The sequence below is a fragment of the Euprymna scolopes genome, chromosome 22, assembly GCF_053919585.1.
Source record: "Euprymna scolopes isolate OS-2025 chromosome 22, ASM5391958v1, whole genome shotgun sequence".
Classification (NCBI taxonomy): domain Eukaryota; kingdom Metazoa; phylum Mollusca; class Cephalopoda; order Sepiida; family Sepiolidae; genus Euprymna; species Euprymna scolopes.
The window spans coordinates 104,304,247-104,316,746 of record NC_136503.1 but is presented as its reverse complement, the minus strand read 5'-3'; the positions used below and the strand labels follow the sequence as shown (position 1 = coordinate 104,316,746).

General features: G+C 29.2%; 1 protein-coding gene and 1 long non-coding RNA gene across 21 annotated transcripts in view; one reads left to right on the top strand and one right to left on the bottom strand.

Moving 5' to 3' along the window:
* The window catches only part of LOC145243617 (uncharacterized), a 1,240-nt gene extending 264 nt beyond the window's left edge, over positions 1-976 (top strand). The window contains exons 2-3 of the long non-coding RNA XR_013862918.1: positions 526-611; positions 853-976. This is a non-coding gene — a long non-coding RNA (uncharacterized LOC145243617). The remainder of the gene's footprint in view (positions 1-525; positions 612-852) is intronic.
* Positions 1-12,500, bottom strand: part of LOC145243611 (tumor protein D54-like) — a 298,992-nt gene that overhangs the window by 138,451 nt on the left and 148,041 nt on the right. The gene's annotated exons all lie outside the window — the stretch shown is intronic.

Here is a 12,500-nt window from a genome sequence, read left to right as displayed (position 1 = left end):
ATTTTTACGGTATCTTTTGTTCATTAAACTGTTAGCTGAAAGTACAGAATAGTTACAAAATATCATCTCCATAATAAAAATGAGTTTTTAATGTTAGGTACATGCAAAATGAATGATCGATGCCCAAAATGTATCAACATTTTGACCCCCCGTTTTCACTTAAAAATTTATCAAAATTCAGGAAATCAACCAATTTAAATGAAATTTTCAGTATTTATTAATTAACTAGCCTGGGTGCCCGGCGTCGCCCGGGTGTTTAGAGGCGTGTGCTGAGCAAAAAAAAAAAAAAAAAAAAAAAAAAAAAAAAAAAAAAAAAAAAGTGGTACTAGGCAGGCAGGCTCGAACCCGTACCGTGAAGGAGGAAAAGATGGCTAATGTGTTAGCTTTTTTCACTTCCTTTTCATCTTTCGCGTCACAGGTTTGAGCTTGCTACTGCGACTATTTTTTTTTCTTTTGCACTTGCATGGGTACTCACTGCTATTTTGATTGAAACAAAAGTCCATTTATTTTTCTTTTCTTTTTTAGAGCTGGGGGTTGGTTGCTCAATAGCCTTACCATACCAACTAACTCTCTCCTTTCGGGCAACGCTGGGTAGCCATGCTAGTTTTAACGTAAGTTTTGCCGGATTTAATCAATTCGAAAATTTACGTTCAGACGTTCGTAAAAAAGAAATAAAAAAAGTCTAATTTTTTCACTCATAATAATTAATCATTTCCTTTCAAATGAAACTGGTTTTAACTTTTTTCAATGAATAAATTGTCATTTGGCAGTATATAAATAAACGTTATCAAGAATTAATATTATTGAATAAAAATCTCATACCAAGTTAAATATGAACCTTTTTTTTTTCAGAGAAAAATCAAGAAATTCGGCTATTTTGACTAATAGCAGGCAAAAATAAAAAATGGTGGAAGTCACTTGGTAAATGAAAATTGCAAAATATGAAATTTTCTGTTAAACTAATCCATCATCAGTTTTCAATTTTGATTTTAAAAATATTTATTGTTCATTTTTATTTTAAAAATATTTATTGTTCATTTTGATTTTAAAAATATTTATTGTCCATTTTGATTTTAAAAATATTTATTGTCCATTTTGATTTTAAAAATATTTATTGTCCATTTTTATTTTTAAAATATTTATTGTCCATTTTTATTTTAAAAATATTTATTGTCCATTTTGATTTTAAAAATATTTATTGTTCATTCTGATTTTAAAAATATTTATTGTTCATTCTGATTTTAAAAATATTTATTGTTCATTTTGATTTTAAAAATATTTATTGTCCATTTTGATTTTAAAAATATTTATTGTCCATTTTGATTTTAAAAATATTTATTGTCCATTTTGATTTTAAAAATATTTGTTCATTTGGATTAAAAAATATTTATTGTTCATTTGGATTAAAAAATATTGTTCATTTGGATTAAAAAATATTGTTCATTTGGATTTAAAAAATATTTATTGTTCATTTGGATTTAAAAAATATTTATTGTTCATTTGGATTAAAAAATATTTATTGTTCATTTGGATTTTAAAAATATTTGTTCATTTGGATTAAAAAATATTTATTGTTCATTTGGATTAAAAAATATTGTTCATTTGGATTAAAAAATATTGTTCATTTGGATTTAAAAAATATTTATTGTTCATTTTGATTTTAAAAATATTTATTGTCCATTTTGATTTTAAAAATATTATTGTCCATTTTGATTTTAAAAATATTTATTGTCCATTTTGATTTTAAAAATATTTGTTCATTTGGATTAAAAAATATTTATTGTTCATTTGGATTTTAAAAATATTTGTTCATTTGGATTAAAAAATATTTATTGTTCATTTGGGTTAAAAAATATTGTTCATTTGGATTAAAAAATATTGTTCATTTGGATTTAAAAAATATTTATTGTTCATTTGGATTTAAAAAATATTTATTGTTCATTTGGATTAAAAAATATTGTTCATTTGGATTAAAAAATATTTATTGTTCATTTGGATTAAAAAATATTTGTTCATTTTGATTAAAAAATATTATTGTCCATTTTGATTTTAAAAATATTTATTGTTCATTTGGATTTTTAAAAATATTTATTGTTCATTTGGATTAAAAAATATTTGTTCATTTTGATTAAAAAATATTATTGTCCATTTTGATTTTAAAAATATTTATTGTTCATTTGGATTTTTAAAAATATTTATTGTTCATTTGGATTAAAAAATATTTATTGTTCATTTGGATTAAAAAATATTTATTGTTCATTTGGATTAAAAAATATTTATTGTTCATTTGGATTAAAAAATATTTATTGTTCATTTGGATTAAAAAATATTTATTGTTCATTTGGATTAAAAAATATTTATTGTTCATTTGGATTAAAAAATATTTATTGTTCATTTGGATTAAAAAATATTTATTGTTCATTTTGATTAAAAAATATTTATTGTTCATTTTGATTAAAAAATATTTATTGTTCATTTTGATTAAAAAATATTTATTGTTCATTTTGATTTTAAAAATATTTATTGTTCATTTTGATTAAAAAATATTTATTGTTCATTTTGATTAAAAAATATTTATTGTTCATTTTGATTTTAAAAATATTTATTGTTCATTTTGATTAAAAAATATTTATTGTTCATTTTGATTAAAAAATATTTATTGTTCATTTTGATTTAAAAAATATTTATTGTTCATTTTGATTAAAAAATATTTATTGTTCATTTTGATTTAAAAAATATTTATTGTTCATTTGGATTAAAAAATATTTATTGTTCATTTTGATTAAAAAATATTTATTGTTCATTTTGATTAAAAAATATTTATTGTTCATTTTGATTTTAAAAATATTATTGTCCATTTTGATTTTAAAAATATTTATTGTTCATTTGGATTTTTAAAAATATTTATTGTTCATTTGGATTAAAAAATATTTATTGTTCATTTGGATTAAAAAATATTTATTGTTCATTTGGATTAAAAAATATTTATTGTTCATTTGGATTAAAAAATATTTATTGTTCATTTGGATTAAAAAATATTTATTGTTCATTTGGATTAAAAAATATTTATTGTTCATTTGGATTAAAAAATATTTATTGTTCATTTTGATTAAAAAATATTTATTGTTCATTTTGATTTAAAAAATATTTATTGTTCATTTTGATTAAAAAATATTTATTGTTCATTTTGATTAAAAAATATTTATTGTTCATTTTGATTTTAAAAATATTTCTTGTTCATTTTGATTAAAAAATATTTATTGTTCATTTTGATTAAAAAATATTTATTGTTCATTTTGATTTTAAAAATATTTATTGTTCATTTTGATTTAAAAAATATTTATTGTTCATTTTGATTTAAAAAATATTTATTGTTCATTTTGATTAAAAAATATTGTTTAATTTTAATATTTGTTTTTTGCCTTAATTCATATTTCATATTTTGCAACATTTGATTGTCTTCTGCTTCAAACATACGTAATCTCACATACATAATTTTTATTTATTTATAATGAATAAACTTGTCTCACTACAAATCAAATCGTGTTCCTTTATTTTCTTTTTTTAATGTAATTTATAAGTAAATAAAAAAAACCATAATTCAACGAAATGTTCAATTGTTTTTAACGCATAAACAAACAACTTCCTCCCATTTCAAATCTTTTTTATTATTAATATTGGATGAGTTCCAGTATAAATCATCTTTGTTCTTAAATCCAATTGTGAAGTTTTCTAACGCTTTCTGTCAAAATTTCTACTCATTATCGACAGTCTAAGTGTTCCACATATTTTGCTTGCTAGGACCTCAGCAATGATGTCATTTTCCAGCTGATAGGCCATCTCTTACGATGGATGTTGTCCAACTCTGCCCTCATGGAGAGGCAAGTTAATAGGAATAACAATGTACAATCATTGCGAGAAGATTGATGAATTTAATATTCTCTGCAAAGTCACGTTCGAATCGACTTGAAAAGGTGTCATGGCAGAGGAGCGATTAAATCCTGGGAATTAACTTGGATTAAAACCCCAACTCTAAAACAGATTAAGCAATAATCTTAATACTTTTCGTTTTATTTTTTACAATGTTGATTGTATATCAACAAATTTATTTGAAAATAAAAGGTAAATATTTTCATAAGAATTGTTATAATCGGATCAAATATTTGAAGTAGGTTTCACATGCTAAATGATGGTAAAAATATGCACAAGTCGATTGCATGTTTACTGAACTGCATGTTTGTAATGCGTAAAGCGGGATCTATTTAACTAAGAGAAATCACACAAGATATAAGACATATCTTTAGTTCTCTAGAATTCGATTTTTCCACTAGAAAAAAATTCTCATACGGATATGAGGTTCCTTGCTTTAATCATGAATCATTCAAGATTTTACAAATTTAATGACTGTTCAGATACAGAACCCCCTAACGTAATAGTATTTCAGTTGTTTATAGATAAGGCTGGCTATTATTTTCAATTTTGTTTTTACCACTGTTTGAATCACACCACTTCTACAGCGATCATAAACCTTACCCCTGATAACAATTTGGAAGGCTCGGGATATTAAAATAAATTTAAACACAAGGCCATTTGAAAGTGTGTGCTTGTGTGTTGGAATCTATGGTTATCCGTGACACTGTACCTTATAACTGTCTAACCTATTCCTTTGAAAGAAAGTTCGACTCATGTCCAGGTAATCTACATCTAAAATTTCAAGTGTTTAGACCCAAAATTGGCAGAGGAGTTTGGTAGAGTCTGCAAACGTCAACTCTTTCAACTTTGACCTCTTCGTAGCCAAATTTTTGCCCCAAAACTGATTAAAAAGCTTTCTGCATGTCTGAATACCCTTTATATAAAATTTCAAATCTTCAGACCAAAAATTGGCTGAGAGGTCAATTTCTTTAAAACTGACCCCAATTTTGACACCTTAACATTTGTTTTGGGCTCAAATCAAATCAAATTCCTAGCAAGAGTCTTTAATGTTTGAAAAGTTTATTCGTTTCCAGTGGTTCTCAACCTTTTTTTTTTTACTCATGGACCCCTTTTCTCTTCTTTTTATCTTGGTGGACCCCTTCATAACTATTGGTCATAAGACAATCTTCTATTTTTCACTAATATAAATTTTGAGGTTTTAATAATCAAAGAAATATTATATAATTAAGCTTTATTTTTAAATGAAAACTAATTTAATGCAAACAAAGTATTCTGCAACAACTATAATAATTATGATAATAAGATATAATAATAATTCTGTGGACCCCTACGGTCCATGTGGACCCTGGTTGAGAACCCCTGGTTTAAACAAATATACATTCCTCAAAACAAATTAGGTCAAGACCATTCAAAAGTTACTGTACCTAATATTTCTTAACTAGAATCTTCAATCACCATAATACCGCATTCACTCTAGGAGGTCGTCCTACTTAAGATCCTTATATCGTTTTTTAAATATATTTTAATATTTTTTTATTATATTTTATATGTATTTTAATGTTTTTTAAATATATTTTATGTATTTTAATGTGTTTTTTTAATATATTTTATATGTATTTTAATGTGTTTTAATATATAAATTTTTTTTAATTAAAAACCAGCAGTTCAGCCCCTATGTACTGTTCATAACTTTATGTGCATATATATATATATATATATATATATAAAATCGAAAGTTCGACTCATGTCCAGGTAATCTACATCTAAAATTTCAAGTGTTTAGACCCAAAATTGGCAGAGGAGTTTGGTAGAGTCTGCAAACGTCAACTCTTTCAACTTTGACCTCTTCGTAGCCAAATTTTTGCCCCAAAACTGATTAAAAAGCTTTCTGCATGTCTGAATACCCTTTATATAAAATTTCAAATCTTCAGACCAAAAATTGGCTGAGAGGTCAATTTCTTTAAAACTGACCCCAATTTTGATACCTTAACATTTGTTTTGGGCTCAAATCAAATTAAAAAGTTTGATCCATGCCCAAAAAACCGACATATAAAATTTCAAGTGTTTAGACCCAAAATTGGCAGAGGAGTTTTATAGAGTTTTCAAACGTCAAATCGTTGAATTTTGACCTTTTGACAGCCAAATTTCTAGCCAAAAACCGATTAAAAAGATTTTCCCAAATCTCAACACCTCTTATGTCAAATCTCGCGTCTGTAGACTGAAAATTGACAATTTCACTTTTATAGATATATAGATAATTTCATTTTATTGTGGAGTGGGGGAAAAAAAACAAAAAAAAAAAAAAAACAGGACAAAGGTGTTAGTGAGACCCTCCTAACCCTTTCGAAATAATAGACCACCCACTGATTTCCGGCTTGTTTGAAACCTAAAACAAATAGGCCAGTTTCTAATTGGGGTAAAAATCTAGATGGGAGAGAGAAAAAAATATTTGGGTCCTCGTCTAAAAGTTATGAAAACTTACAGAAAGAATAAAAATCTCAAAACCTACTCGATACATAAAAAAAAAAATAGAAAAATATAGATAAATACTACAAAATGTTAAAAGTTAAGACAAAAAAAAAAAAAAAGACAAAAAAAAAAAAAAAATTTTTTTAGTGATTACCCCACCCCGGAGTTTTCTTTTCCTATGCAAAATGTTTCAAGAGTCGGTGATGAAAGGGAGGAATGCCATGTACGGTGGGGGAGGGGATAGTTTGTATTGTGTATATTGTACACGCCTAGGCACAACTGGTTTAGGTCTAAGTACAGGTTTTACTAATTTGAAGAAAAAAAATCAGAGCAACTTGACAAGTTAAAAAAGAATACATAAGACACATTGAGTTATCTCCCTTGTACTGTCAACTTTTATGGAAGACTTGAGAAATTTCATGACTATAATAAAAAGTTACTTTATAGTTTTATATATTATAAAGTTGCGATTTCAAAAATAATATATATGACTTAGGTTCATCAGCTCGAATCGAAACCGAATCCCAAACTTATGAATACAACTTTAGTTTCTTCAGCTATAATCGAAACCAAAACCAAGACTTATGAAGAATTCTTTATAAAATTATTTTTAAGAAAATAGATTATTGGAGTGCTATTAGCTATAATCGAAACTGAAACCAAAACGTATGAGGAATTCTTCGTAAAATTATTTGGGTTTGTATTACTGTACACATAGATTCGAAAAAGTAGTCAAAAAACAAAAATATAACAAATAAATGTTATCAAAGGCAAGATAAGTTACTTTTCTACCTAACTGGATACATTTTTTGTGTTTTTTTTTTTCGATGTAACATGTTTATTCAGCTCGAAAAACATGCAGTGTTTACCGATGTATTGGAAAATTCAAAATGGTGCCCGACACTCTCTTTAACACGGTAAGTTTGGGAAAAGGTGTTATAAATAATAAACTAGACAAAATACTATTAAAAAAACACCGAATATATGTCAACCTATGTCATGGTAATATATATTGAACGAATTTCTAACAGTATTTTGTCTAGTTTATTATTTATAACATCTTTTTCTGAACTTACCGTGTTAAAGAGAGACTCGGGCGCCATTTTGAATTTTCCAATACATCGATAAACACTGTATGCTTTTCGAGCTGAATAAACATGTTAGATTGAAAAAAAAAAACACGAAAAATATATCCAGTTAGGTAGAAAAGTAACTTATCTTGCCTTTGATAACATTTATTTGTTATATATTTGTTTTTTGACAACTTTTTCGAATCTATGTGTACAGTAATACAAACCCAATTATTTATGACAAAAAAAAAAAAAAGAAAAAAAGATGACTTAAGTGCCATTAGCTGTAATCGAAACTGAAACCAAAATTTATGAATTCTTGGTAAAATTATTTATTACAAGAAATGGAAGTACATAACAATTAAACCACCCGGATGTAAGCGTGAAACAGAAAATAACATTCATGCTATCTCGTATTAATATATAGATAGATATATGTTGTGCATCTGTTTGTTTTTGTAGTGCCTACCAACTTTTTAAGCGATTATGTGTAATTTTATGAGTTTTCCAGTCGGATTTAGGCAAAAAAATTTTTTTATTTATATACAAAATTGATCCTTCTGTTTAAATTCGAAAATAATTCTTCTGGATTTTTCTTCTTTTTTTAATCTCATTTTAAAGGGGAGTGATTTAGTTAAGGGTGTTATTAATCATGTTTCATTCTATTTGCATATTTTCTAGCTGGTTTAGAGACAAGGCTCATTTTTTTAATGTATAGAATCCTGTTCATGAACCAAAGAGGGGCACGTTGGATTGAGAGAAAATTAAAAATTTTTTAAATTGCCTCTGTCTAGAAAGATTTCTCCTTTACTGATCGAAGACAGAATGCTGATTGAAGACAAAAATGTGACACTACAGTCAGAAAGTGGAATTGAAAAGTCAGCACTCCAGAGGAGGAGCACTAACCCTGAAAAAGATTCCATCAGCACTCCCCAGCTATCAGCAATAAATTGACCTTTTCTCAAAGAAAGAAGGTAAAGCTTGGGATGGTGACCTCCTAGAACTGCACAGAACCAGCACTACACCACAGGGACCAGGTCATTACAAGAATTGTCTAATCTGTTGATTTTGGGTCCAGGGGAAAAATCTCAGTCCATTGGAGAATTTTGTTTAAATTTCACGAAAAACACTCATCTAACTGAAACCACTATCAATAATTTCCCGCCACTCTTTATCTGTCCCCCAACCCCTATTTAGTCCCCAAAGTCCCCAAGGTCTTAACATATTTAAATTTGAGTTCAGCACCATGCAAAACACTAAGTAGGCATACACAGAAAATTTTGGACAGATATGATAAAATAGTCCCAAAAATGGAGTATTTTTATTAGCCCTAGAAGAGCCCCTGGGGCACACCCAAGAGTTCGACAAACAAAATTATATAGAAATCAGTTCGTTACGACTTTTCAGAAAGTTTTATAAGAATCCAAGGCATCAATTTTTTTTAATAAGCAAAAAAAGTGTCAATTTTAGCCATTTTACCCCGAAAGGCACCTCTAGAGGGACAACCAGAGTTTTCCCGGAAAATCCGTTCTGTTACTTTTTTTACTCATATCATGTTTAATGTTTGTGCAAAATTTCAAAAAATTCCAAAGCGTAGTTATTGAGAAAAGTGTGGACAGACGAACGGACGAGGGTGAATTTACAGGTGCACCCTTCTTTTGTCGGGGGACCAAAAATTCATTCTCAGACCAAATTAATAATTGAAAATAATTTGAAAAACAAGTATCCTAATTTTCGTTTTACTTCTTTGCACAGAGTTGCAAACAGTGCTGAGACGATTAATTGGAATCGGAAAAAATGGGGTATCGGTATTGGAAAAATTTGTGCCCGTTTTCTGATGCCAAAAATGCTTCATTTAATTGTATCTTTTTTATTTGATTTCCTTCAATAGTAATGAGAAAATAAATATTTATTGATTTTAAATACCGGTAAAACAAATCTATAGATTACCCCCACCCCACACACACGCGTTTGTTTTGACGTCTGAGAAAATATCTGCACATTTAACAGGTTTTCACATTCAAATAATAATAAAAAATAACTTTATATGTCACTGCTGATGCAATTCTCTATCTATATAAGAGCCAGGTACGTCCAAGGATGGAGTACTGTTGCCACATCTGGGCAGGAGCTCCTAGAAAGGACTTGTCCTGCCTTAATAGAGTTCAAAATAGACTTCGTAGCTTGGTAGATGTCCTTTTCTCTTCCCTGCAACCTCTATCTCGTAGAAGAGATGTTGCGAGTTTGTCTCTGCTTTGTCGCTATTTTCATGACAAGTGCTCGACTGAGCTTCAATCTGTGGTGCCCCCCCTCGCCAAACTTTCACAAGAAACACTCGTCTAGCAGAAAACACTATCAATAATTCCCCCCACTCTTTATCTGTGCCTAAACCTAAACGTAGATTCCACGAACAAAGCCTCTTTCTTAGAACTGCACGCCTGTAGAACTCTTCCGTTTTCCTACTTTCCAGCTGACTACAATCTGATTGTCTTCAAGTCCAACGTAAACAAGTTCTTGATGAGCCGTTCCACTTAAGTTAACAAATTTACCGAATTTCCATTACTAATGGTTACTATATTGTCCAATTGACTACTGTACACTCTTAACACTTATACTCGAGTGGTCCTTGAGCCTTGATAAGTGGTGATGCCTATGTAAAAAAAAAAAATATTTTTTAGAGATTTAAAAAGAATCGGAATCAGAAATTGTATCAGAATGGGGGAAAAATATGGGAAATCGTCCCATCTCTAGTTGTAACCAGCGAATTTGGGGCTCTGCCAACAGGGCGAATGACTCATCGGAAGGAAAGTCCAAAAATATGCCATAATCGTGCGCAAAAGAAAAACAAAGTTTTTTTTTTATTCGTTCTGTTCAGATTAAACATGGCGTTGACTTATAAATGTAAACACGATCTTATTTTATAAGCAATCTGTATATAAGAACGTTTAAAAATGTATATTTTTTACTTCCAAAATGTTGTTCTAAAGTAGAACACATAAAAACCATATAAAATTAGAGAAGTTGGTGTATTTATGCATTTCCATTTTGCACACACACACACACACACACACACACACTGTATTCTCACACCTTCGGTTATTCTCCATCTACGATCAAACCATGTATGGTCCTGGATATGACCTAAAACTATATCCGATGGTGAGGCCCCACCTTGCGGGCCTTGGGGAGTGTGGAGCCACCCTTTAATTGCCATTGCTCCCAGGTCCACTCTGACCCGGAGTGGTAGTACCTGTTAGGGTCCCAACTATGGGTTAAATAGAATCTGACTTAAAAAAAATATATATATACTCCATTAAAACTCGTTCCTCAAAATAACTAGATTCGGCATTAAATAACCGGAAAAAGGTTGATATGCCGTAAAACAAAAACAACCAACCAACCAAACCATGTATGGGTTATTGTTGTCATATTTAGACTGAGGAATCAATGTTCCATTGGGGGGTTCTTGATAAGGTCAGATCACTGAAGTTAAGCAACGATGAGCTTGGCCAGTACAAGATGGGTGACCATTTGGGACTTCCATGTGCTGTATGTGCTCTCCGCTTATCTTGGCATTGTTTTCCTTGCCAGTGGGCTCAAGCTGTGCTGATTCAGGAGAGGTGTGGTTGTAGATTACGCAACACTTGCCACACAATTATATGCACAGTTGCCCCTACAGGAAGTATCCTTTGTCTTCCGAGACTGAATGGGGGCACTGACAAGGTGCAGGAACGTATTTGTCATTTGATTCTCCCCAAACCCTTCCTTCTTTTTCTCTGAAATCGTAATAACATTATAAACTTATCTGCGGGACACAATGACACAGGACTGTTTTCCTGTAAAGTACAACATGGTTGTCTTTAAATTAGGTGTCAACAAATACTTGTTGATTAATGATGCTGGGTTAAACAGAGCCGAGAGGGAAAATTTAATTATTTGGGAAATGTAATTCTTTGAAAATTTAAGGATAATGACACACCAAGGTCTTATATATGGCATGAAAAGAAACTGAAATCTTAGGAAGATCTCTATTACAATAATTATAGGAGCAACTTAACTCATGAAAATGAATTTCAAAAACTACCTGGCAAATATACCCGGTAAACCAAGTGCAAGAGAGATTCAGACAATTGTGCTTAAAAGGACGGTCAGAATCTTAAAAAGATATCTTGGTTAGAATATCTGCGTTAACGGGTGAATGTTTAGAATTCGGTAGGAAGCTCCATCCTCAGCTTTAAGAAACTGATAAGAAAAATGGAGAAGTCCTTCTAGACTGAGGTAATTTTTATTTTGGTTCTAATGCAAAGTGCTCCTTTTGGAGGAGTTGGATTGTTCTCGCTTTGAAAATCGACCTGGGCAGGCAACTAAATAGCAATGCAGGTTTCTTCGATTTGCAAATCAATAAATATAAAAAGACGATCGATAAGAATTCATAAAATGATTTTTAGAGATATTTTTACCCTCTTCTAGCAATATACATAATAATCATATTACTCTGCTGATGCTGATGTGACGTGACAGTGTTTGTGACAAGTCGTACAGCGATTAGATTTGTCAAATGGTTACAGAGGCAAACATGAACTATGACAAGTCTGTAGGTTCAGAAATTGGTGCCAGAAGATATGTTTATTTTACTGGCAATCTTACGATGTGCCTTCTAAGATATTTGCTATCTGGTTTACTTCAAATTTTTAGAACAAAAAATATCATTGTATAGTAGATTTAGTTTTTCAAATGCTTCTCGCAAACAAATTACCATTGTGAGAATATATGTACACACACACGCAATATATATAGATATATATATGCACACACACACAATAATATATATATACACACACACAATAATATATATATACGCACACAATATTATATATATAAATACATACACACGTACACAATATATATATAAATACACACATACACACAATATATAAATACACACACATACACACAATATATATATAAATACACACACATACACACAATATATATATAAATACACACATATATATATAAATACACACA